This window comes from Neopelma chrysocephalum, unplaced genomic scaffold, assembly GCF_003984885.1.
Source record: "Neopelma chrysocephalum unplaced genomic scaffold, ASM398488v2 Primary Assembly neopelma1_44, whole genome shotgun sequence".
Lineage (NCBI taxonomy): Eukaryota > Metazoa > Chordata > Aves > Passeriformes > Pipridae > Neopelma > Neopelma chrysocephalum.
In genome coordinates this window covers 221,143-247,210 of record NW_020897703.1, presented here as the reverse complement: position 1 = coordinate 247,210, position 26,068 = coordinate 221,143, and the positions used below count along the sequence as shown (strand labels likewise).

Sequence of the window (26,068 nt, the reverse complement as noted above, 5' to 3'; positions counted from 1 at the left end):
GGAACTACACTGTAAGATACAATGCCCTAATTTTGACAGCATATGCTTTAATGTACTGTTTGCAACCAGTCAATAAAACCACACAAATCTGTTTGAATAGAGGAAGGAAAGCATTTCAATGTAAATCTAATTTTTAAGGTTGAGCCCACATAGCCGTGTGTGTTGTTATTATACCTCTAATAAGTAACTGTTTATTTTGAACAGCTTTTTTGGTATTTTCTCCCCACCATTCTTACCTTTAAACATTCAGCTAAGTCCATCGCAATTACTGTTTCAGTGCTCATTGTGATGTAGATATATAAATTAAAATATCTTCATGTGTATAAGCATAGCACACACCTAAGCACGCTCACATTCACACCCCATCCACATCTTATCCAGGAATGTATGGGCTGTCATTATACCAATTTACTCTTCTGAAGATGAACGACTAAGAAACAGATGCACCCAGCAAAAAGCTGAGAGTTTTCCAGATGTAAGGATTTTATCACAGTACTATCCATGGCAGTCACAAGCATTTCAGAGGAAATAGCAATTTGGGAACTTAAGCAAGCCAAACCTCTCCCACCTCAATATAAGTAGAAGGTGAATTTTAGTAGTTAATATTAAACAATAAATTGGCCCATCCTGCCAACATTATTAATGTCACTTTTCCGCATAGTGTCAGCCCCTGGCAAAAGACTCTGCAGTGACAATTCCAATTAACTTTCCTCATCTTTATCTTACAGGTCACCTGTTAAAAAACGCATGTTTACTCTGCCTTCTCCCCGACCAAGACCGACTGCAGTGGAGGTGATGTTCTAAGCCAAGTAGGTCATGCCATCTCAGCTCCAGTTTGTCTAAGTCACTCTGCATGTTGTTTGAGCTGCCATCTGACATGCCTTCCCCCCCAGCTCCCGGGCTGAGCTGCCTTACGCCCCGCAGACAGGCTGCCTCTCCTTCCCTCAGCAGTGGAAGGGAACACAAAGAGCCTCTGTCCTCACCTGCAAACCTCAGCAGAAAAATCTCCCACTAGCAAGAGCAGCCCTTCTCATGACAGTATCTAAATTAGCCCAGTGCACTTTTCACTGATCAAAGCAGCTCCTTAGGGGCCCAACCCAAAGCCCACTGAAGCTGATGGAAGTTTTCACTTGGGTTTCAGCAGCCTTTGAACCATGTTCTCTTGACAGCATCATGTGTCACAAGAAACACAAGGGCAAAAGAGGGAGAATCTGTTCCAGCATAATCCTGTGTTTCACTGCCTTTAAGGAAAGGGTGGTCAGAAGGATCAGTCTGTCACATCAGGAGTGTCCAGGACCCAAGAGGTGGTTTCAGGAGTCCATCCTAAGCTGATTTTACAGGTGTGGTGCAGGGTGCAATGACAGCTACCAGCTGAAGAGACACAGTGGCAATGTGGGTATGTTCCCAGAGGAAGCATCCGTTTCCCTCCTGGATGCAGTCACGCACAGAGGCAGTTGTAGCTGAGTATTTGCTGCTGTGGACATCACTTCCAGTTCATATCCCTCCCCCAGGGAGTGCATTCTCTCCCAAAAGGGAACTCTCATGTCAAAGCTGAGACCACGTAGACCATTGCATCCCAGTGGTATGACACCAAATAGGTCCCACTAACATCAAAATCTCTACAGACCTAAGAGGCAGACAGGCTGAAGAGGGACATGATCCCAGAATGAAGGAAACTTCAGCGTTTCTTGGACATATAACAAAGGAAATGCACATTTGTTTAATTATCCATAGCCCCTTAATACATGTATGGGTCAAATGGTACAGGTTTTGCTTGTAGACAAGCCTACAGGAACAGTCTGCACACAAACACACACACAAATCCCTCCCATGCCACAGCAAGATTAGATGATTCAAGAAAGAGTACAATCAGAAGGAAGATGAAGCTAAGTTTTAAAGTGATGAGATCAGTTGTTAAGGTCTCAGCTCTCTGAGGAAGTGCAGAAAAAAGTAATAGGGAGTTCATTGCCTTGAGTCCAGGAGCATTTCTCTTTTCCTGGCCTTCAGTATCAACAACGGGGTACTTATTACACCAGGAAACAACTAAATCCAGGTCCTCTGATAACTCTGTCTTGGCATAATTGAATGGGACTCGGGTGCCCATAGGAGTTTCATATAACACAAGCTGCACAATGAACCTTTGACCCTAATAGCAAGTTTTGCATATGATGATTTTTAAGCAGTTAAAATGTTCATTTCTGGTGTTTTAAATATCACAATAAAAGCATTTGCCATTTCTGCTTATAGGAGCAATTGCTAGGCTACTGTCCTGCCAGGCTACAGACTGCAGGGTTTTGTTTGCTGCAAAAACCAAAGCACTGTCACTTCTCTCTTTGCACAGACCCACAGCACATTCTCACAGCAATCCCTTCAACCTATGAATCCCCTGGGAGAATTGCAATCCTTTTGCAAGATCCAGATCCACTCCTGGCAAGTGACCAACCTAGTCACTCCAGTTGCAAGTGAATATAGGATATGTACAGGCATATATTTTAGGTAGCTCCCAGCTAACAGATTTGGGGTTTTTCACACATTTTCTAGGTAAGGAAAAGTAATGTAGTCAGGTGAGAGAGCAGGAACTAAATTACTCATCCCAAGTTACACAGCAATCAAAGATCTAAAACAAAACTGCCTTCATGCAAGCAATTCCGTGTAACAGCATCCAGTGAACTCTTAAGCACTGCAGAGTTGCCCATCTCATAAGATACTTCAAATTTATGGATTGCTTCTTCATCTCCCCCTTCCCAGAAACTTCAATGGATACTGGGTAAGCAGGATGAAATCACTGAGACTTGCAAGGATCACCAGTTGCATGACTGGAGCCTAAAAAGACAAAAAACAAACCTGAAACACTAAAGTGGGGAAAATTCTGAAGGCAACACGACCTGAACAGTAGTCAGCAAACTCTCAAATGCTGCAGGATGAACTTCAAGCACCCACTTCTGCAGGCACCCAGGAGATGTGCCAGCAGGCTCCCACAGCAGTACTGAGACAGACATGCTGCAAGCCCTGGGAACAGCTGTCTTCCCAACATTTTTCATATACAGTACAATGTGCTGGAGGATGGAAAATAAGTCAAGGCTTTCACCTTATTTTTTCCAATCCGTATTTTTTTAACCTTTAAGGGCAGCAATTGTCCCATTGCTTTGAACTGAAGTGTACTTAGTAACTCTGAATATATTTTCATAGGTGAAATCGTGTTGTGTCTCAGTGTTCCCACACCAGTTTCCCAACTCTCAAACTGTTTTATTCAGTATACCTGTAGTGGTTTGAAACAGGTTTTCCCCCCTGGAGCTAAGAAAGTGGTAACCCCCAGGGGGTGGTGACACTTGAGATTTGAACCCATCTGCGCTCCTGCAAAATATAAACATACTACAAGCAGACCAGAAAAGAAAGTAGTTGTAGTAGTTGGAGAAGAGGTGGCCATGTTCTAAGCCATGAGGAAGAGACCCGGAGCCCCGCTGGGGGCTGGGTCCACCCCAGCCCCCGGCTGGGGGGCTATGGGGACTTGGAACAGTGTTAAACTGGGCTAAGTACCTGTAGCTAGAAAGCTGAAGGAGTTTTCTCCACCGTGAGTGGGCAGACGGAGCAGTAGCAAAACAGCAATGTACGGAGAGCAGTGGCAAAGAGCCAAGCAGATAAGAAGAAGCAGCAGAGCCGCCGAGCAGGAAGACACAGAGATCTCTGATGGAGAGAGAGAGAGAGAGAGAGAGAGAGAGAGAGAAGAACTAATCTCTATGGACAGAGTTTCGGGGTAAGAACTGAACAACCAAAACTCCCCAAATTCCTTAGAGACCCCTCCGAGAGAGAGGAGGGGGTGGTGGGCTCCCACCTGAGAGGAGTCCTAAAATGCAGCACCACTGCAGAAGAGAGGAGCTAAGAAGCTCAACTGTCCTGAGAGCTCAGCCAGGACGGAATGTGTGTGTGGAGGGAGTGACCTTGGGCCTTCGCCCGCTGCAGCTACAAGGAAGCTAGCAGCCAGCTTGAGTCAGAGCCAGAAGCTCTGCACAGGGGCTCGAATCCCCTGAAGATACAGACCGTCGCGAAGACCCCTGTGCTTCGTGATATGACCATGGTGGAGCGACCTTTGTCTGGGTGAACGCAGCCCACGGAAGACCCTTCGCCTGCGTCAAAGGGCCGAGGGGTTTGGAGACCCCATCGTGTGTGCTGGCAGAGATCCAGCAACTGTTGCATGGAAGAGAGGAAAAGACACTGCTGCCCTAGAGAGACTTGCTGCTCATAAGTGGGACGGATCTTTTCCCTTCTTCCCTCCTGGACTTTTATTTGGAGGGAGAAGAGATTTGGTCCATTGTAAATATTGTATGTCATGGTAGAGTTAATTGAAATTGTATATGATGTATTATACTATTTATTTATTTGTACAGTGTATTGTAATATATACCTTTCCCCCCATTTTGAGTCTCGTGTAGTGTCTGGAAAACTCATCTCACACTGGGTTGAGATGTGGGAGGGGGGCTAAGAATCAGGAATTGGATTTTGGGACTTCAAACCATGACAGTACCTAATAATCTACAATTACTCACATTTTCCTTTACAATGGCCTGACCGCCTTAGCTTTACTTAAGCAAGAATGCAGCAGTCCCACAGTCCTTCCTCTTCCCACCCTAAATGCAGGTGGTGCTCAGGGTGGTAAAGGCAGGAGGAATGAAGGTTCGTTTTCTACAAATTCTTACTCATTGCAACAGAACAATACCAAAGCCACACCGGTGGCCAATCTCAACAGGAATTCTAAACAGAAAAGCAACTGTCTCTTCCCCTCCCTCCTCTGACATCTTTCTTTTTGGTTGATTAGGTGTGTTTCTTCAAGCACTCACTCCTGCAGTTTTGCAGATAGATACTTCCCCTCCAAACAGCCACCTTCCTGCAAGGGACCCATGACACGTTGCAGCTGTGACCATGTGCACCCAAAATGAAACGCTCGTGGTCACACTGTTCAGCTTGCTGATATTCCTGACTACCACCATCACTGACTCACCAGCCCAGTCTCAGCATCATAACACCTCCTTTAGGATATATTAAGAATGAATTTATGCAGTGCTTATTTAGACACTTTGCTATAGAGTGAGCTAAGGCTCCATTCAGTTTTTAATTCACAGATGTGCAGTGACAAGTGACAGGCAGGGTTAAGCACCAGAGGGTAATTCAGTCATCTCTAGTCTCTGCTAGAGGGCTACCTGCAGTTCTCAGGAGCACAGCAGCAGGATGACACCTCCAACAGCAACAGGGGAACCCTGAACTCGCCTGGGCTTAACCACTGTCTGGGGACAACAAACGTTTTCAGAAATCTTCCAGAATATTCCCGCTTTCTTGCACATAATAGAACTCTCATGACAATTTGTCGAAGGGAAGATTGTCACTTGGCACTTCAATGCTTGCAGACTTTTAAAAAGTCTTGTTGATGTTGAAAACACCTGGATAGAACAGATCAACAAAACATGAACTGCAGACTGACTCCTACTCCCACTCTTATGCAGTGCTGCAGATCTCCTGCAGCTGCTGTAACTGGACTTGGACTTGGTCCAGAGATGCAAAGACCTTCAGTCTGCTCAACACTGCCATGCAGACAGTGGAACCAACCATCAGTGTATGAATCAGTACCTTCTCCTGACAGCAGGTAAGTAGACTGACTGGGATACAAACTGGCACAACAAACAGTATCTACAGTGTTACACATCTGCCATTATGTTTTTATTACTGTTAGCCCACTAGAGAACTCCTTCAAACCTCTCAACTCCAGATAGCAGATTTTTTTAGAGTTCCCTAAAGCATCTTCCACACCCAACACTTGTTCTCCTTGAAACCAGGCTATTTTTCCCCCTCCTAATATAAACAATAATAACATGTATTCTGGCTTTCAATGCTTAATGCTCTGGCTATTGTTCATACAGCTACTGTCTTCAATTTGAAGCAAAATGCTCTATTACAGCGCTGTGATTAATCAGGGTGATAAATGCTGCAGTGAGGCCCCTGCTATCAGTCATGTTTCTTGTGCAGAAAGGCACTCATGTCAAAAAGGGTGGGGGTGGGGGAAGGTTCATTTACCACTATTGTAGTAAGATTTTTTTCTGTTAAGAAAAGTGGTAGTTCCTTTATGCAACAATGAATGCAGGCTGACCAGCAGTTTAGAGACCTAGTAAGAGATGGTTAAAGATATTAATAATAAAACAAAGTCATCCTGTGTGAAGGAGGACAGATGGCAGCCACACAATAGCCATCAAGTCTATTTAAACAGATAAGTAGTCTGCCTATGCCCACCCCGGCTCTAGACATGTGCTGGTTCAAAGACTGGCTCCCGTCCCATGGAGCCCTCTAACCTGAAACAGGTGCAGAGGTCACGTTTTGTCCTTCCATGCTCTCATTTAGAAATCTGCCCATTCTCTCCATCAAGCACTGCAAAAGCAGAGCCCAGGACAGATGCTCCTGCCCAGCAGTGATAAGCTGTGCCTTTGTGCCTTGAAAATATGTGCGCCAGACCCAGGGACAAAGCTGCACAGCTCTGGGAAAGGCAGAGGAACACCACGTTGGGAATGTGGCAGCCAGCCTGGCGAGCCCGGCGCTGCCTCGGATTTCCGTGGACGGCAGAGGGCTCATGAGTGATGCTCACTGCACTTTAGAGATACAGACTTTCTGTACAGACAGAGAGAATCAGTGACAGATACAGTGAAAAAGGACCAGAAAACCTCAGTGTCAGCCAGGGTGGCCAGAGCAGGCAGGCTGCAGTGAATTTTAAATGACGGATGGGTGAAAGATTTAATTCCACTAAGCAGGAAAGGGGCTCAGATCCAAGGCCAGTTTCTGCTATGGGGAGCATTTTACCAAAAGCAAAAGGTGCTGATGAGCCTGACAAACCAGCAGCCAGAGATAAGTGGAAAAGCTGCAGGAGAGGCATCGGGGGGGGGCTGGCCAGACAGACCATCTCAGCAAGTTTCTGTGAAGTCTGACGGGCCCTTCCCCCATAGACACTGCAAGACTGGGGCTTTTAATATTGCAAGGATTACTTCAATCCATAGGCTTAACCTTCCTACGGCAAACCTGCACAGATGGAGCACCACTGCCTTCCTGCTACCAGCCGACCCGTCCACTGCAGCCTGGTGAGGCAGCACTTCAGGCATGGCCAGCAGCTACCGCTCCTTCCAGGGGCTGAGGGCCCTGCTTCCCACCTGTCTGACATCCTGCACTACTTCACCTTTAGAGATACCTGACTCCTGATGATCTCTGCAGCCAGCATCGCTGGGAAATGAAAATGAGTTCAGTTTTCTTAAACACTCAGTGGCTATAAATCCTCAAAAGCCTTTTTAAGCTTTGTCATAACATATGACTTTCTTTCCCATGACACAGTTTATTATGCAACTATTTCTTTCTCTTGTTTTAAGAAGAAAGGGAGCAGAACTGTAAGGAAGCATACTAGCACCATAACGTGAATCCAAAGGTGGTAACTTTTCTTTTTTTGACAGAATGCACATGAACAGTTTGGGCCCCTCATTACATTCAGTAAACTATTCAAAACAGAACTCCCAGTGGAGAGATTCACACCATGGACTATCCTTCACTGCAAGCCTAGCCTAAGGTTTTTCAAGTCAACAGTCAATTCCATAGATGCTACATTAAGCCCAGTAAGAGTACTTTAAAAATTATTTCATCAATTTTAGCTCAGTAACACTATTTTAGAATACCTACATAGCCTTTCTGCCTGACAAGATAGAAATAGTTATCTCCCTTTTGACAGATGTAGAAAGCTTAAAAAAAAAGCCCCCAAAACCCCCAACCCCAAAACATCCCAAACACCAGTGTTTTATAAACTAAGTGAAATTCTGGGTGAGTGACAGAAGGAACTCTCCTTTCTTCCCCTTGTAATATCATGGATTTGAAGTCTACTTTTCTGTATTATATATGATTATTCACACATATATACACAGGCGAAATTCATATTTGGTTATAGAAAGAAGCTGATTCGTTCCAGGAATTAGTTTTTCCACATAACTTAATTCCAACACACCTCATAAAAGTACTTCTAACTCCAGCACTTGTTCACTGATATTAGATAGAAGACTTCGTTTAGGTATTTCTCCTGCCCATTTGGATACTGCAGAAAGGAATTTTTATAGGTCAAGAGTGTTATTACAAGGGCTACAGAGAGCTCCAGAAAACGCAAACATGAACACTAACAAAATGTAGGTGAAGGTGTGGACACAGATGCAATGATTTGACTGTATCCTCTTCCTTATGCCTCACTGCTTTTCTCCACTCTCCAGTGTAAAGACTGAACACGTATTTCCTACAGAAATGAGAGAGGACAGCACACAGAAATGATCAGGTCTAAGCTTTACTCCATCTGCAAATATCACTCTGAAGTGAGAGTTACCTGACAACAACACTGAAAATAACAGGACCACACCACAACAACAGTACGGTCACTCAAACACTCCCCAAGAATCATCCTGGCCAGCTCCATGTACTGAGGGTCATCCCACAACATTGACCTGACAGGTCTGTGAAGATCAAAATCTCTGACTACCCTGCTCTTACACCCACCCACCCACTGCATGCCTTGGCAAACACAACTATAAGGGCACCCAGCAGAATGGCTGGGAACCAGGGAGATGTTCAGCCATTCAGAATGACAGTTTCAGGCACAGAGAACTTCTGTCCTTTGGTGGGCTTTTTCTTTGGTTGGTTGGTTGGTTTTCTTTTGGGTTTGTTTCTTTGGGGTTTTTTGTGTTTTGGGTTTTTTTTCCAAATTTCTTTAGTGAGTTCTGTCAGGGCGTTATTCTTGGTTTGCCAACCATGAACTGCATGGATGTGTTACTTGTACCATTGAGCACCATTTCCCTTCTGTTCTATAATTAATCACTAAAGTGCTCAAGTCTCCTGCTTGTGAGTAATGCACACATTGGTATCTAAAGTATTCACACATGCTGGCTGGCTACACAACTGTAAAATTACTTTTAGTAGCTGTATACATCAGTCTTGAATTTACCACTGCATAATTACTTCCACAAGTGTTTGCTGAAAGACATTTTTACTAATGGACACTAAATACCACAAACCTAAGAGTAAGCACATTCATTTAGATACTCAAGGGCATCTAAATGTGTCCATGGCAGGGGAGGTTACTGCAGGGAGCAGCTCTGCCTGTGCCTCACTCTTCCCTTCCAAGATCTGCTCTTCTTATCATTCATTACATAACACCAACACTACAACTAATGGTATCAATTCTTATTTTAATGATTATTAATATGTACTGCAGCCAGACTTTGAGGCAACTTTCCACAGAAAAGGACCCTAGGCAATGCACATCCATCCAAGGTCCTGCTCAGGGGGACATCAACAGCAGCTCTGAGTACTGTGAGCCCACAGCACGAGGTGCCAAGAGCACAAACCTCTGTCGATCCCAGTGGGTTTTGAAAAGAGACAGGGGCCCCTTTTGTATATGCATAGGACTATGGGGTGGAGGGGGAGAATCAGAGTTTTATATCTTGGCTTTCTATTTTCTCTGAAGGCACTCAGCACATTACTGAGCATCCCAACTTGTCTCTTTAACATCTATCTTATTATGACTATATAAAAAAAATATCAATGTCATCTTGACTCACTCTTTGGCTTCTAATGCTCCTTCAGTTTTATCATCATGTTGCTAAACCCAAGAAGAGATTATCCAACTGTTGTCCTTTAAAGATTGAGAGCATACAGTGTAGGAGCTGCACACTGACTCCAGCAGAGCATGTATTATGAGTGAGGAACTCACTGCACTGCACATTCAACTGCACCTTGTTTCACTTCAAAATTAAGTCCTTGTGTTTCAAAATTCCTATAAACTTTAGAAAGACATAAGATCAACAGTCAGACTACACTCGACTTTGCCACAGGCCTGAGGAAGTCACCAGAGCAGAACATCATCGGGTCACGGGTCTGTCCTCACTGGACAGCTGATCCTGAGAACAGTTGAGCACCTCCACAAGTGCCAGAATTACACCCCACTGTAGCTCTAGAATGAGGCCTGGCAACACAGATTTGCTGGCCTACACTTGAAATGCAGCAATAATAAGTTCACACAATATCAGTTTATCAATACAGGTATCAGCCATCCTGATTCATCATAAACTGGGTTTATACCCTATTGTCAGCATGGAGGACCCTAATGCCAATCCACCAGCCAGCCAGGCCACCACAATCACATTAGGATGTGCTGAGAAGGGTTTTGGATCAATGCAAGTGAATCCACTCTTGCAACAGATTTCAGTTAAACTGCCGCAACTATGGAAATCCTAAAGCAGGCAGTTCTGTCCTAAATTATTGAATGTTACTGGGTTTGTCCTTTCTCTGACCCCACTTCAGGGTTTTATGCCTCTGCTTTCAGACAGAAAAGAAGGCAAGCTGGAACTATCAGTGAGCTTGCTCCCCAGTGTGCTCAGGGCTGGATATGAAGGAAGAATGATGCTGTGGTGCTGAATTCCAGACAGGGCAGCCTGGTTTCTAGGGCTAGAGTGCCCAAATGCAGAACCTGATCAACCTCCATATCCTTACAGCCCTGTGTTTTTCACTCTTGCTGCCCTTTCTCCATGATATCTCAGTCTGAAATATTTTTAAAAATTGGGGGGGGGAGTGGAAAATCCACATGGGCAAGAGAGGCTTCTAACCCCGTGAAATTCGGAATCATCTCTACTGACATCTTATGTTGCAAATTATCAGCTCAGAAATGCCAATAAAAACCTTCCTGATGCTCACAGAGGATGTAAAATAGAGTTGCAAGAGAGCAGCAGTCCCTGGCCTTTGCACTCCTGCCTGACCAACACTAGACTCCTGACCAACACTGCAGCCCAGCACGAGAATACACAGGCAGGTGAACTGTGCTCCTGGCACTACAGAGCAGGAAGAACCAGGTGCTTTCCCCAGAGCAAAATGAGACACCAGTTCAGCAGAATTTCCTCTCTGCTGTGTTACCTATGCTTGCACCGTGCTGCCCTGTACTGGGAGATGGCAGGGATTTGTCAAGGAACTTATCACAGAGATGTGTTGGGAGTTTGTTTCCACATCTGTAACTCCTGCACCTGAAAGGTGTGTTTGAGGATGTGTCACATGCAAGTCTCCAGAGCTGTCCCATGCACCTTTCTCTCCCCAACCAAACTCAGGACTACAAATTCTACCATAAGATCAAGTTTCTCAGTATCAAACACTACAATGCTGAGCAGCAGCAGCACAGTGCTCAGGTCCCTTCAGGCATATGGATGGAAGCAACTTGGGAGCTACAGAGACACATACAACTGGATGATACAGGGAGTTTTATACTGATACTGAAACACCCATCTCTCTGATTTCTCCCCCACTGCTCCCTATTCCTGTATCTAGCAGTCATGAATCCCTTCCCCTTGATGATGAAAAGCCTAAAGAAAGGCACTTTCTTAAATGTGACTCATTTTCTTTTAGCCAATTAAGGCACATATTTGCATTTTTAAGAGAAAAGATACATACCAAGTAAGAAAAAGAAGAGATGAACCCAATTTACTAACGACACATACTGAAAAAATCACCTTATCGCAAGAAACAGGATGACTCAGAAAACAAACGTAAATAGCTTCTGTGATTTAGCACCGACTGACACTGGGGGTATTAAAATAAATTGCCCATGATTTCTCGCAAGCTCCATGCTAATGCATTCCACAGAACATCAGTGAAAACGCAGCAGTGCATAACTATCTGGAGGCTTCACTTGGTGGCAAATAATGGAATGAATTGTCCCCTGACCAGGACAGGGAAAGGAAGTTAATCTGCATCTCCAGCCTTTCGGGGAATGTTTCAGGGTTGTAAACCATGAGTCAGCAGCACTGCTGCTATAGAGGTTTTTTCCTAGCATGCTGCTGGCAACACAGTCTCTGCCTTTCCCAGCTTTGGATTGCCAGCTAAGTGCCCATCGGAAAACAGCACCTTTTCTATGAAATAGGACAGATCAATTGTCTGCCATTGATTCATTAACGTCTTAAATATCACCACTGACCTGTACGATCACAACATACAGCAAAGAAGAAAAAAGAGTTCAGTTGATGGGTGAAGCTGGGAGAAACCAAGTCTTTTACTAAATGTATTTTAACCTTTTTACTGGTACTGCTACTACAGTAATACCACATTCACCTTTGTTACTGCAGCCAAGACAAAAGACACCATACTAAGTCTCATAATCAAATCCAAGGACCTCAATCATTTTGCAAAGCTGATGAATACTCCTCCTGAGAAATACATTGGTATTTCTTTGTATGTTTTAGAGACAAAGAAAATAAGGAAGAGAAGGAGGACACAATTTTTTAGAAATTAACTTGGCAGTTTACAGCTGTTCACAGGAACCACAGGCCTGCACCTATTCACTTCTTCCTCCAGTTGAGGTCATGTCAGCTGAGCTCTTGGTCCAGTTTATCCTCCATTGGATTCTTGTGCTTTGATGATTATTTTCTTGACAGGTTATAGAGGGTCCTTCCTAACGTTCCTAAACCAAAGTTTTGCTGTTTAACTATCCCTAGCTCTTAATATTTAAATCTAGCTTGACAGAGAATTTAAGGATGGAAACTTATTTTCTTCCTAGAAACGAAAAACAAAGCTGAAATGAGCCCTCCCCTGAAATGAAGAAAGCACTGCCATAACCTCACCACTTTCTGGGTCTGATCTTCCAGACAGGCAGAAGAACATGTACACCATGGCCAGCCAGCACCCCAGAGCAGCCCTAAAGCAGGCTGTGTCCTGCCCAGCTGACAGCACAAGGCCATAGAGAAATGGGGGTACTCTGGCACAAAAGGAATGGAAAATGAGGCAAGGGAGGAGAGAACACAAGATGCAAACTCATATGGAAAGAACTTTTATCAGGGTATATTATTTCCAGCCTTACTCACAGAAAACCAGTTTTGTGTGGATTATGCTCTCTACAACTAATAACTTTTGAGTCCACTGACCAATTACAGCCTGCTCTGTTACAAAGGGAACTGTCTGCCCACAAATGCCATGAAAACAGACATTCAAGTACAAAAGGCAGACCCTGCAAGAGACCCCAACCCTGTCCTAGCTGAAAGAAAAGCTGTAACATAGGACCCTTACTTGCCACCAAACAGTTTGCCTAGGGGACAGTCTTTCTGATCAGTAAACCAGCAAGAAAATCTCCACTTCATCAAGCACAAGACATAAATCAAAGGAAAGTCACACCATTAATTCCAATGCTCAAACCAATACTTGTTTCATGTAATCATAGGACAAGACAATGTTAATCCTACTGATGTAACCCCAACCCTAGTAAACAAACTGAGAATGTTGAAACCCAGCCTAGACCAGCGATAAAACCAAATTCCTCCTTACCTCCTCCATGAGGGTCATCACAAGTGCAGTTAAAAAAAATGGATGAGGATCTCGGGACAGGGGCAGACCTGGGGGCCAAAGCTCATTTCTGAAGCTGCTCCCTGCAGGAGAACCCTGGGGATGAACTGACACCACACGTGTCTTCTGGATGTCTTTGGTGCATTTGGTGCCCACGTCACATGTTTAATTGCAGGTGAGTGCCAAACATCACGTCATCCTGGGTGCGTGCCCTGGAGTCCACAAACTGTAATCCAGCACACCCCATTGCCACTGCACACTCCAGCTTCTGAGGCCTTTCTCTATCAGCTAAATAAATGTTTTTCTTTTGATATTCCAAGCCATCTTGCACTATCCTTGTGGCCACAGGATTTTCAAGTCCTGTCAATCTAGAATTAATTCTCTTCTTAGAGCATAAGTGCCCCTTACCTCTTCTTCAAGAAAATTATATTGCTTGAAATAATTTCCATTTTTGCCAGCACAACATCTCATTTTCTTCCTTGTAGTCTGAAGGAATGATTTGTAACATGAATCTTAAAAACCCAGATCAAAGGAGGAGGTTAAAATGATAGATAAATCAGAAGTGTAAGAAATGTATATGTATTTTTATATGTATACGTAGTAAAAAAACCAGTCTCCACCAACTCTGATTTAATAACAAATAGCTGATGCCCTTTCTTTGTTTTTGATAGATCCTAGAGGACTGATAAGATGCTGTGCACAGAAGATAAGAGACATTTCCATAGCAGATGAAAACCATTCATCTGAAGGGATCATGTTGTCAACAAATTGGACTCATTATCCACAGATACTATAAAAACTAGGCAGTTCTACTCATCTGCTAACAATGCCATCATTTCTATTTGCAAGAGTTCTTTCCTTCCCCCTCTCCAATGCTGCAGCAAAACTTTGGATTCTGACATCAAGCCCAGCAAGCAACGTTAGTCCTTGAGACAGAGTTTGCAAAACATTAATGAAATCAGAATGAGACTGCAGTTTGGCTTGTTGCCCTTGGATAATGGAAGTGAAATTAAAAGTAGAGGGAAGAGAAGGGACTTGCTCTTAGCTAAAATCAGACCGTTGAATGCATTTTTCAGGAACTAAAGCATTTTATACACTATCTATTTCAAGTTTTTCTATTTCAATGACTCTAGTGATAACTGATACCAGGAGGAAACAGCAGTTAAAGCAACCAAGAAAAACCAACAAGTAGAGCATTCCTTTCAAATATTTCATTTAGCCAGGAAAATCTATTAGGAAAGAAGACTTCTGCCAAGGCAGAAAGAAGGGCCAAGAGAAAGATGTGTAGAAGAGGAAGACAAGGAATAGAACTGTATGTAAAGAAACCAGGAGAGAATATCCTGAAAAAGTCACAAATGCTTTCTCCCAGGAAGCAGCACCAATCAACCAGCCCTACCAATTTATTGCAATATTCATCTCCTTTCTGAGGGATGCATTCCTGCTAGCAGTGCCCCCCATCCCTGACATCCCCAGGTTCTTGCTTGGGGTTCTTGTCTGTCTGGGGACCCACAGTGGCCATTACAGGAGTCCAGGCCTTCTCATAAAAGAAATATAACTGCCTTTCCTGAAGAATTCCTCAGCTGTTTTATTCTAGTTTTCAAAAGGCCCCCTGAAACTTCAGACTAAAGACACACACATTTTGATTGCTGCCCTACAAACACACACATTCCCTCCAGGTCTAAATGCAGGGCTAAGAAGTATGATCACCTGTAGGGCACCTGGGAAGGAACACATCATAAAGTCTGGTTTGGTAGGTGTTAGGTGAGAACTGGCACCTGAGAAGCTAATTGAAGATGGATATGCCTTTCTTTCTCTCCATCAAGGTGGAGGGAGCAGATTTTCAATCCTGCTTAGATTTTTTTTAAGGGCACAGTCCCCACTGCAAATCACTGAGATCTGTATTCCTTAACTACCTGACACATCTCAAAGTTCAATACAAAGTCACTTAATGTTTTCTATTCTGCAAGGTTTTATCTCTCTCTTTCCTTTACAGCATCAAGGGGTTAAAGCTACCAAAGTCAAAAGGTATTAGGGGGAAGAGGACAATAAACTACTTCTCCTGGGAACTAGTAATGACACTGTCAAAAAAACCCAGCTTGCTTTCTTCATTTTGATACACAGACATAATTTCTGAAGTGCCAGGGATGTGTCAAAAAGCCATAAGACAGATGCTCACCCAGCACTACCGTGCCCTGCCAGGCTGCTGAAAAAAAGCATAAAAAGCCCTGAGCTGAAGCACACATGGTTTTTGGCAGCAGTGCACGGGTTAAAAGAAGTTTCCCTCTCCCATGGAAGTGATACAGTCTGAATCCAGCATTATGCTTTCCGCTGTGATAGACTGTACCTGCTCTCAGCAAGCCAGCAAGTTTAACCCTGTCCTTGCTGATGTGAAAATCAGTATTATGATGCCCCCAAATCTGGTATGATGGGAGACAGCCCTGCATCCTCACTATACTAAAGCAGACAATAGACAAGCACTCGGGTTTGTATCTTGCCCTGTGGTAGCTGCAGCCGAAAGGACTAATTAATTAGCTAGAGCGTACGCATACACATCAAAAATAACTTTACAGTGCCTGCCAAAACAATTTGAAAATCTCCGCAAAGCTGCCACAAAACACAGCTGGACAAAATGAAGAAAAACATCCATTGTTTAAATCAAAAAAGAAAAACAAAATAAAAAAAGCACAGCCCACACCCTGTATCACATTCATGCCCACATTCAAACAGAGGTGTCCTACCTTTCCAGCCGGTGAACGAGCAGATTCCAATCGGCGCGTTGCGTCCAACACTATATGCTGAAGAATCTGTTAATAAAAAACAAAGGGAGGGACAAAAAATAAACTGAAATCACTTAATTTTAGCTGAGAAACAGTCTTCAGCTATAAGAAGTTCTTCTTCTATTGTACAAAGAGACATATCCAGAAACATATCCCTACAAGCCTGTGTGTATGAAGGTGTGTGTACATATAATACACATTATGTATGCATCAATATATTTAAAAACAAACCCACAGAAGTTTATTACCTATTCATTTTAATTCATCCAGCATGCATCACTACAGAATTTAACCTACAGCAGACTAAATTCAAAAAGCTTCAGCATAAAGGCATAACTCTTTCAAATTCTCAACAAGCAAACAAAGCTGAAATTTTTAAAATAAAATCGTTACCAGCTCACGTGCTGCCATACCACAAAAGCCTATCCTTAAATAACTGCTGCATAATCATTCTCCTGGAGTGTTGTTATCCATCGGCTCGCTGCCTATCTCCAGACAGACGCAGTCTGCAAGCCACCAGCTTGTATCTACCATGTGTACGTCAGGAAAAGCAAAACTGCAAATTAGAAGAAGTCCCCGCAGTGGTGAAAAGGAAAAGAGGGTGAGTGGGAGAGGAAGAGGGAGTTCGCTGGCCACAGAAATTTCGAGAACGATGACAAACCAGCCCGCTCCGCCATCATCCACTTACAGTAGGATGCTGCACCTCGCGGCTGCTGAAGCAGTTTGTCAAGGGGTTGCTGGTATCAAATGCCTGACAGGCATTTTAATTGCATCCAACCAAGTGTGTCCCCAGGAATCGGGCCTTTAATCCTATGAATATCATCAACTGGTTTCTTTTGTGCTGCTGCCAAAGGCACACAGGCACGCACTGCACACAGGCAGCAGCAACACCCGGGTTCCACCGCGATGCCGATCCAAATCCCAGACAGGTTTTATGGACGGTCCATGCTGAAAAGGAGGGCTGGAGGGATTTAGCATTTTCTGCATTACGGATTAGGAGGGCGATTCGCTCTCTCCCTTTATTTTTCTATCTAATGCTTCTGCTCGCATGCTGGAACCAGTTTGACTGTGCTGTTATTGGAGCCTTGCATTTGCTTATTCACACCAAGGGGAAATAAGACCAGGGAAAATGCAGTAGTCCTACAGGACTGCAGGGGCAAGCAGGGACACTTCAGGACTGATACAGGAGCAGAACAGGGCTCACTGCACAGTTCAGCTCAAAACCGAGTTGCTGTGAGGAGTCCAGTTTTACTGCCACTATTCAGCTGTTGTGCCTGCTTTGATCTCATCTCTCTATTCCAAGGTTTCCTCCAGGACAATATTAATCTCAGTAGGAAAAGGGACCCGTGAATTCGGAAACCACCCAGTGTTGTGGGAGGTGACAGCACAACTGGGGAGGGACAGCCGAGAAGGTGTAGAGGACTGAATTTTTAATAGAGTGAGTAAAAGTTAAAAGATGAACTGGTTTGTTTTTGAGCACTGGAAGTTTGTAACGAAACAGCATAACCAGTGAAAGAGCATTCAGGAATAACCAATGAGCCTGACCACACTCTTAAGGACTGAAGACAAGCTTAAATTTCCCTGCAGTCAGGACACACAAGTCAACTAGATCCACTTGGCAGCTGCTGCTTCTCAGTCCCTGTGTCAGCAGAGTACTTGAGAGGGAAGGATATTGAGAGGAAAATGAAATACCTCCCTAACACAAATTTTGGGAGAGGTCTAACGAACACCATTTACCTTTGAAAGGGACAAGGGGCTTGCAGGAAGGAGTAACAAATTTCCCAAAGAATTCCAGGGCCGCTCTCCCAAAGCTTTAGGGGTAGAGGGCTGCAAAGCGAATTGATTCCCTTCTGTCTTCCCCCACAACAATGACAAGATGACTTCACACATCCATCAAACTTTGCATCAACCAGAACTTCCACCCTCGCTGCTATAAACAGATCTTGGTGACTACAAAGCGTCTCCATCCTGACCTGACAAGTTTTTCCCCACTCTTTAAACCACTGCAGCGGAGAGGAGGATGAGGAAATGGAGGAAGGTAGCCCCAAAGACAGGCTGTATGGGACAAGGATGGCAGTGCAGCAGGTACCACATGGCAGCAAAAAGGCCTTCAGAGCGAAGGGAAAAAACGAGCAAGAGCAGCACTAGCGCAATTCTTAGACCCTTCCTCTGAAAAAGCGTCCTGTGACTCATCGGAAGGGGTGCCTGCTGCTGCCAAACCTCCCACTGCAGAGCTCATTCCCTGCAGAAACCAAGGAAACCCTAATCCTGCCCTCGTCTTCCTCAGTTCCACCATTTAACAGTTGGTGTTTGTTCACAGAGTTGCCTTGGTCCCTCCCTCACTTCTTCAGCTCCCCTTCACAGCCACACTTCCCCCAAAGTAGCCAGGAGCTCTGGGAGGCCCCAGAAACAACACCAGGGAGTTGGGATGGTGGAGGGATAGCAAGGAGTCCTGAAAGCTGTCCTGTAATTTCTCTCAGATGCTCCTGACGGAACTCACGTGGCTCATAAGGGACAGATACGTATTGCCAGGCTTTGTCCTATACCCTAGAGCCTATGGATAAATCTTCAACCAGTCATCCAAGTCTCCTTTGATCTGCCCATGCAAGCATTTCCAAGGACACAATCTACCAAAACAGCCCATGGCAAATGGCTTCATCATAAGATACTGTAAATAAAAGAGTATCTCAACCATCGAGTTTGTTCTGGCTGCCCTGTGATATGTCTTTCATACACCTATAAAAACATTTCTGACAAGACAAAGGCACAGGAGTCAGGGATGAAGGGCTGGAACACAGAGAACACTTAGCCCTGAGATTTAACCTCATGCTTTCCTGGCTTAGCCACAAAAGCATGAAACTCATCACATAAAATCAATGCAGTGAAAATACAAACATTAGGAAGTTGATAAGTCAAAGACCTGGAAATGTTTAAATTACATTTTCAGCACGGTACCTCTTGAAGAGGAGTAAAGACATTTACAGTCTCAGTAAAGGAGGTGGTGAGACTGTGCTTGAAGCCTGGTCCAAACTCTAAAAGGTTTCACCTGTGCAGGTGGGTTTTTCTCTTTAATTCTGATATTCACACAAGACAGTGCACTCAGTTTCATTACTGCACTGTAAGAGGGCTTAGAAAATCCAGCTGCAAACTGGGTCCTTCTCTGCAAGATGCTAGACAGAGCAGGAGACAGACTTCCATTGCAACTTAGAAGAGCCAAAACCCTAAAGAGATAGTGGTAGTGTTCTCCTCATTTTCAGGATAATGGAAAAACCAACCAATCAACCAACCAATCATGGGGCTGGTTGTGGCCCAAGGTCACACACAACTTCTGTTCCCAGACCAAGCAAGATGCTTCCAGAACCTCAGTCTAAGATCTTTCCACCCAAACCACTGCTGAAGTCTTGCAACCAGCATTTAACAAAGGACTTGTGGGTTGGTTGCTTCTTTTTTAGCAAAGACTGGGTGAACATTTTATGCAATGCCTAAAATAACATCCAATATCATCAGTGATGTAGATTAAGAGGAATAAGTCTACTGAACAGGAACTGCACCACTCTGGTAAAAATAGCCTTGGAACAGGGAATTTTCTTTTCATTTGCTATTGTCTTACCACTTGAAATAGTGCTGGGGATGGCTGCCTGCTGGAGAGCTTGGGAGGAGACAGGTGCTTCACCAGACTCTGTAAGTATTGTCAGTATTGTCTGATCTTCTGCAGCAGTAATAAACATCAGACTATCGTGTTTTAGCAGCCATTTGAGGGAAAAACTTGCTTTTAATTCCCCCTCCCCTCCTTCTTGAGGCGGGAAGAAAACAGAATAGAAGGGCATTAATTAATTCTAGAAAAACACATGCAGTATAGCACAGCAGCTCTTTCACCAGGGCTACACTGTGAGGGAGGCTGAGGCTGGAGTCACCGTCTGTATCTCCATGGTTACTGACAACTGAGAGCATGGGGAGGAGTCAGGAAAAGCTGCAGGCTGAGTTAGCAGCCTCTGTGGGTGCAAAGGATTTCAAGGCACCTTAGAAAGTTTCAAGACGCAGGGGGACTCTGGTTTCGGTTTCAGTCAAGGGCTGATCTACCCACCTTATGTTTCCTTTACAGCAGTGGTGCCCCCAGCTCTGTATCCACAGCAGACTGAACATCTTTATGGAACTCACCTGCCTTTCCTCCCAGGCTACCAGTAAAACAGGCCTGTCCTGGTGACATTGCCCTTTCCTAGCATCCATGCAAAGGCAGCTCTTCACACCGAGTATCACAGCCAGCTCTCCTGCACCCATTTCTGTTGTGAATCCAAGCTGATTCTCCTCAGCTAAATAACTGATATGTGGAATACCTAGAAAGGGATCTTCTATTTCACTCTGTGCCAGCATGTCACTGAAAGCTGGAAGATGTAGGATATTTAAATCCTCCTAGGCCTGCTTTTCAGAACAACCAATTCTGCACTGAACCCTCTGAAGTTACCAAATAAATGTATTCTTTGGCTTTGTTAGGAAATCCTTAGTCTCTAGTTTAAAGACCAGTGAGAACAAAAGAATAAGAAAGCAAAATTCATGAAAAGTATTTGCTAGTCCCCAAAAATTGTATGTATATGTGGTACAGTTACTAGTAACTGCTGCAACACAAGCTTTTGTATCATTATGCCAAAATAAACCACCACCTCTGCCCTGGGTACTGCCTGTGGAGGGGAACAGCAAACCTCCATCTCAGAGAAACGTTGAAACATCACTGGAGCAATCTGATGTGTCCCAATCAGCACAGTCCCCAAGTGCCTTGTCACTCCACTGCCCCTGGAGGACAATCTAAATTTTCAGCCCACGGTATCAGAAATAATCGATAGCACCAACTCTCCTGCAAAAACCAACGCCACCTGAGAGTGCCACAACTTTCCACAAGACCAGATCACTGCACTGCACACATCCATAAGCACAATGCCTTCAGAGGCTCGAGACAGGCCTGTGCAGTCACCACTGCATTATTGGGAGGCTCACGGATTACACGCACGAACATACGGTGTCTCGATGGGTGTCCACATGACAGACTGTCGTACCACGTGCACCTAAGAGACACACTGGCTGCTGCTCCATCCTATCACAAGGTTTATGACTAAGAAAATACTGCAGGCAGAAGCTCTACCACTTGCTCTCATCTTTTCTCTCTCCTGGCCTACCAGTGGGGTGATGAATCAAGACGAAAACTTGTTTACAGTAAAATATCACAGCTACTGTAACAGAATTTATTCAAATGTCAGTTTGTACTTCACTTAACCATGTAACCTAATGTTTTTCAATTAACTGTCACATCATACCTCCTAACAGAAGCCTTAGCTATTATTCTATATTAAATATATAAATAAAATATTTTAAACTAATGAATCATTTCTTGAAGCAGGTTTTGCATAACACGCAATTAAAATATAAACAGAGCTGGCATGGTCTTAAGGACATATAAAACAGTAACTGCAATATAAAATACACAGATTTACCTGTTTTGTCTGATCATAGGGTTTGGATGGTCTTTCAATTCAAACCCCACTTATATTTAGGAAAACATGTAAGTTCTTCGCAGGCAATGGGACACTGGTACATAGCTAACACAGTAGTGAAAATCGCAGTTTTCCTCAAATAGGTCAATAGCTGTTGTTCCTTTCAGAGAAAAGGTACTTTTTCTTTAATTTAAAGATCAATCTTCCCTCAGAGATACCTTCCCTAGCAGCTCAGTACTGCCTTCCTGGAAGCTGCCAGCCAGTTATTTTCTCGTGTCCACACTTCCCTTCAAGAATTCTTTAAAAAACTCACTGCTGTTCCTCGACAGCAAAACCAACCAGACAGGCAATAGAAATTGCAGTAACATGTAGTAACATGTAGCAGAATTGGTTTGAACAGCTTCTCACTTAGCAGCACTTTACGTAAGGAATGCAGTCAGGCAGAAACCCATGGAGGAGCTCTCGGCAGCTGAGCCACTGGAGGGGAAGCAGCTCTGTCCTCGCCTCAGAGGAGACACAACAAAAGCTGCCTTATGAGAATGCTGCTGCCTGTCGGCCTGACCCACATGGGCTCAGAGGTGGCACTGCCAACATGATGCAACAGCTTTTTCCCTCTTCGTATGGGCATCCAGGTCCTCTGCATGGGGATGAGCCTGTCCAATAGCTGTCCTTCACAGACTTCACATTTCCAGTAAAACCAACCACAATTAACAGCCACTTTGACCTCCAAGACAAAGCCCAGCTAAAACCACCAGAAGCCTTTCTTTGGCTTCAGTGCATTTGGATCAGAATTTGTATTTATGCACACTCTTGTAGCGCTTTCAATAAAGGCAAGGAGGGCTGGTGTTACAGAGACCATCTTAGCACAGGACCCCCTTGCAAAGGGCTTCTTAGTGGATCCTGTCACGTTTACTGTGAAATTAACATAGCAGATACCAATTTATTAGCTACTTATGACTGATTCTTGTTTACATCACCATAAAAGCAGATTTCCTGTGGTTAACATAATGATCACAATTCCCTCTTTGCTTACACACATTTCAGTCAGCCAGTGCTCCACTGGGTGCACAGCAGTTACTATATCAAGACTAAAATGGGTTTAATGAATGGAGATTTGGATTAGGTAACTTAAGCATAGCTTTCAGTCACCCTGATCTCATAGTGCTGCCCAAAATTATTTTTAAGCTCTTTGTACATGTGAATTACTTCCCTCATCTGTACCAGGTAGTTGCCCCGAGGGTGACAGGCAGCAGCTGTTTTGCAGTGCTCAGTTACACTGTTCATGAGCTCAGGGTACAAAGCAAAGAGTGTCACATCCAATCGTCATCATCAGGGACACTTTTGGGAGGTGTAACACAATTACAGTCAATTCTGGTTTATCAGAATGGGGTGGAAAACATGGAAGTCATTAGGCAAAAGGGAATTTTGGATAAATGAGGGATCTTGGAACTTGTCTGATATACCTCAAGTGGCCTTCTTTTAGATGAAGCAGTACTTTGATCAAAGGCATTTTAGATGACAGGCCCAAACAACAGCACTCCCAGTAAGTCAGGGAACTGCTGCTTCAACAACTGCCAGAGGACTGGAAGCCACCCAGACACTGGTTTACACTGTATTCAAAGGATGATACTGTTTAGCAGAGCCGTGATCCCACAGCAACACTAGGGCGTGGAGGAGAATATGATCTGATATTAAAAGGGTGAAAGGCAGAGGTGAAGATGGAGAGAGAAACTGCCAGTCTCAGTTCCTCTCCCATCCTACTGGGCTTCTTTGGAAGATTTCCATTCAGTCTGGCAGGCAACAGGAGAAAGCATAGACAGCTCAAGAGATAGGGGTTTATGCTCTGTGCAAGCCTCAAGGCATACACAGAACCAGAAATGAAAGACAGAAATAAGTGAGTTTAGCAGCTTTAACAACAAACTGTACCAGTACAGAGGAAGAATATACTAAGCTTTCTAAGAGCCTGAATACTCAAAAATCATGCAAAAAACAGAGACAAATGCCACGTAAATAAGGGACAGCAAAAGCACAGGAATATAATCAGAAAAGCTAAGGAACAAACTGAGTTACAATTGCCAAGGAACATAAAAGGCAACAAAAAAAGAATCAATATGATCTCAAAAGCAGACAGGAAAAGCCATGGTTCAGCAGAGAGGCACAACAAAGATGATGCACAGAAGGGTATAATTCAACATACTCAACGTTTGTCCAATTTTCACAAGACCGACAGTGAGCAAACACCACATATGATTAGTTGAAAAAGAAGCAGAACTTCAGGTTAGAATAGTAAAGAGCAACTTAAGAAACGCTCAAAGCAAGACAGATGCAGCTTCAAAAGTTGTGTGAATCCTCCTGACTCAAGAAGAGTATTTAAGGTTTCAGAGCAGATCACAGACAAGAGTCTGATTTATCTTCACAAATATCTTTCCAAACATTGTACTCTATCTTGAAAGGTCAATTACAAACCAATCACTGAAATGTCATCTTCGCAAAGATTTTGGGAAAAAAATCCAATGAAGTAGTTTACAAGTACCCACAGGACAAGAACACAACTTAAAAAATACTCATGGCAATATGAGTTTGTCAATAAAAAATCCCAACAAACTCATCTCCTGATTTTGCACTTATAAAATTCAGATTTCACCCCAATTTAGGATGAGTTTCTCACAGGAAAGCATCTCCCAAAACCAAGATCATTGTAGTATACTGCACAGCAGTTCCCAGTTCTAAAAGCAGGAAATCAAGGGGGGAAAAAAAAGGACTGAACAGCATATTGAGAGACAAGGCCTCGAACACATAACTAGACAAATCAGAGTAAGTAGTTTGGCAGTAGCTTGGCAGGAAAAGGCTTATCATGGGCAAAAAAAGACAAAATCACAGTTTTATTTATCCTAATAGGGATGCTGTCCCTGAAACACTGGGATAATTATTCCATTTTCTTTGTTGGTGATGATGTCTCAGCTGGAGAAATGCCAAAATGTGGGGTTTGCACAGTAAGATAGATACTGGCAAACTGGGGAGACTCCAGATATAAGCAAAAAGGAGAGTCTGGGAAAACATTCTTCTAGCCTTTCTTTGTAAAGCACATGTTTTCAGTTAGATATCTCTGAAATACACAAAACCAAACAGTAATAAAAATCTTCCGGATAATATCATTTGTGAAGATACAGCAAGCAAGCTATTGCATTCCAAATCAACGGGGGGGAGTAGGGGGGCATAAAAGAGGAATTCACTGGGCTAATTAAAAGCAAATTTTTTTGTGTGTGTCTGGTATTTAAAAACACCCTGCTACTGAGGAAGGTCAAAGTATTTATTTATGTATTTATTTTTATAAAAAGAGCACCAAGGACAGTGCCCAGACATGCTGGTATCCTCCTCAGAGTGAATAAGGATCCTGTTGTTTTATCCCAACAGGCATCTGGTTACTATAACTGGGCAACTGTGCATAGACTGGGCAGCTGGCACAATCCCCAGCAAAATTCACCTGGGCCACAGGACCAGCTTACACTGCCTTCTCTCCATCCTTCCACAGGCTTCCTGAGAAGCCAAATCAGAATTCCTGGTGCACAGTACAGGTGTGCTCCCTCCACACCTTCCTAATCTGGGCCAGCCACAGTGCTGGGGACCTCAGCCCTAACCTGCCCTTGAGTTTCAGAGAGCCTACAGCTCCAGGGACACTGGGTCTGGAAAAGTATTGTCAAGGGAAGCACAGCACTGGACCTATATTGCTCCCACTACATCAACTTGGTCTCTCAGAGGACAAGGCAGTGTGACAAGCCCTGTGGCTCTTCCATGTGAACCCCTCCTACTCCTCCCCTCTTTGCTGCTGGATGGGTGGGGAGGGTACCAAGGATGGCCCCTGCCTCTCCACAGTGCCACTGAAATTATACTTTAGGGTCTGGGAGCAAACAGTTTTACTGGGTCTGTGACCTGCCATCCCCAGACTTCAACCTAGTCCATAGGGTGGGACTGGTTCAGATAAAGGTGTCTGTCCACTTATTAACATCACAGTAGACACTGAAGAACACAGGTGTTCCTAGCATTTTCAAGAAGGTTCCTCACCTCTTTTTAAAAGGTTTCAGAAACAAAGTCTTTGGGGCACAACAGCTCTTACATTTGAGAAAAAAAACCAAGCAACGATGCGGAACCTGCAAGTGAAAAACCAGGAGAGCAGCACTATTAAGAAAGACTGCAGAAGGAACGAAGAGGAGAGAATAAATGGAATAACTAATACACATTTGCTCCAAGGTTCTCTCTGCACCAATTGGCAAAAAGAATACAACTGAATCATTAATAATTGAAGGAACTTGAAGACAAAGACATTTTCATCCAATGTCAGATAAAGGGATGAAAGAGGCCTGTAATGAGATTTCTGATGATGGTATCATTTGGGTGGGTTGCTGGGAAGGAGGGGGTTATATTTAAAAGAAATGGTTC

At 43.9% G+C, this 26,068-nt stretch overlaps 1 protein-coding gene across 33 annotated transcripts in view; it reads right to left on the bottom strand.

The window, feature by feature from the left end:
* MAP2 (microtubule associated protein 2) overlaps positions 1 to 26,068 on the bottom strand; it is a 222,979-nt gene that overhangs the window by 120,492 nt on the left and 76,419 nt on the right. For 6 of the 33 annotated variants that reach the window (XM_027677933.1, XM_027677943.1, XM_027677947.1 and 3 more), the window contains exons 1-2: positions 16,397 to 16,801; positions 16,110 to 16,175 (exon numbers count right to left, since the gene is read on the bottom strand). The exons of 1 other annotated variant lie outside the window; for it this stretch is intronic. The gene's annotated coding sequence lies outside the window, so the exon portion shown is untranslated. Of the gene's footprint in view, positions 1 to 16,109; positions 16,176 to 16,396; positions 16,806 to 16,836; positions 16,858 to 26,068 lie in introns of those variants that run through there. 26 more of the 33 variants (XM_027677952.1, XM_027677955.1, XM_027677956.1 and 23 more) reach the window with 15 other exon arrangements.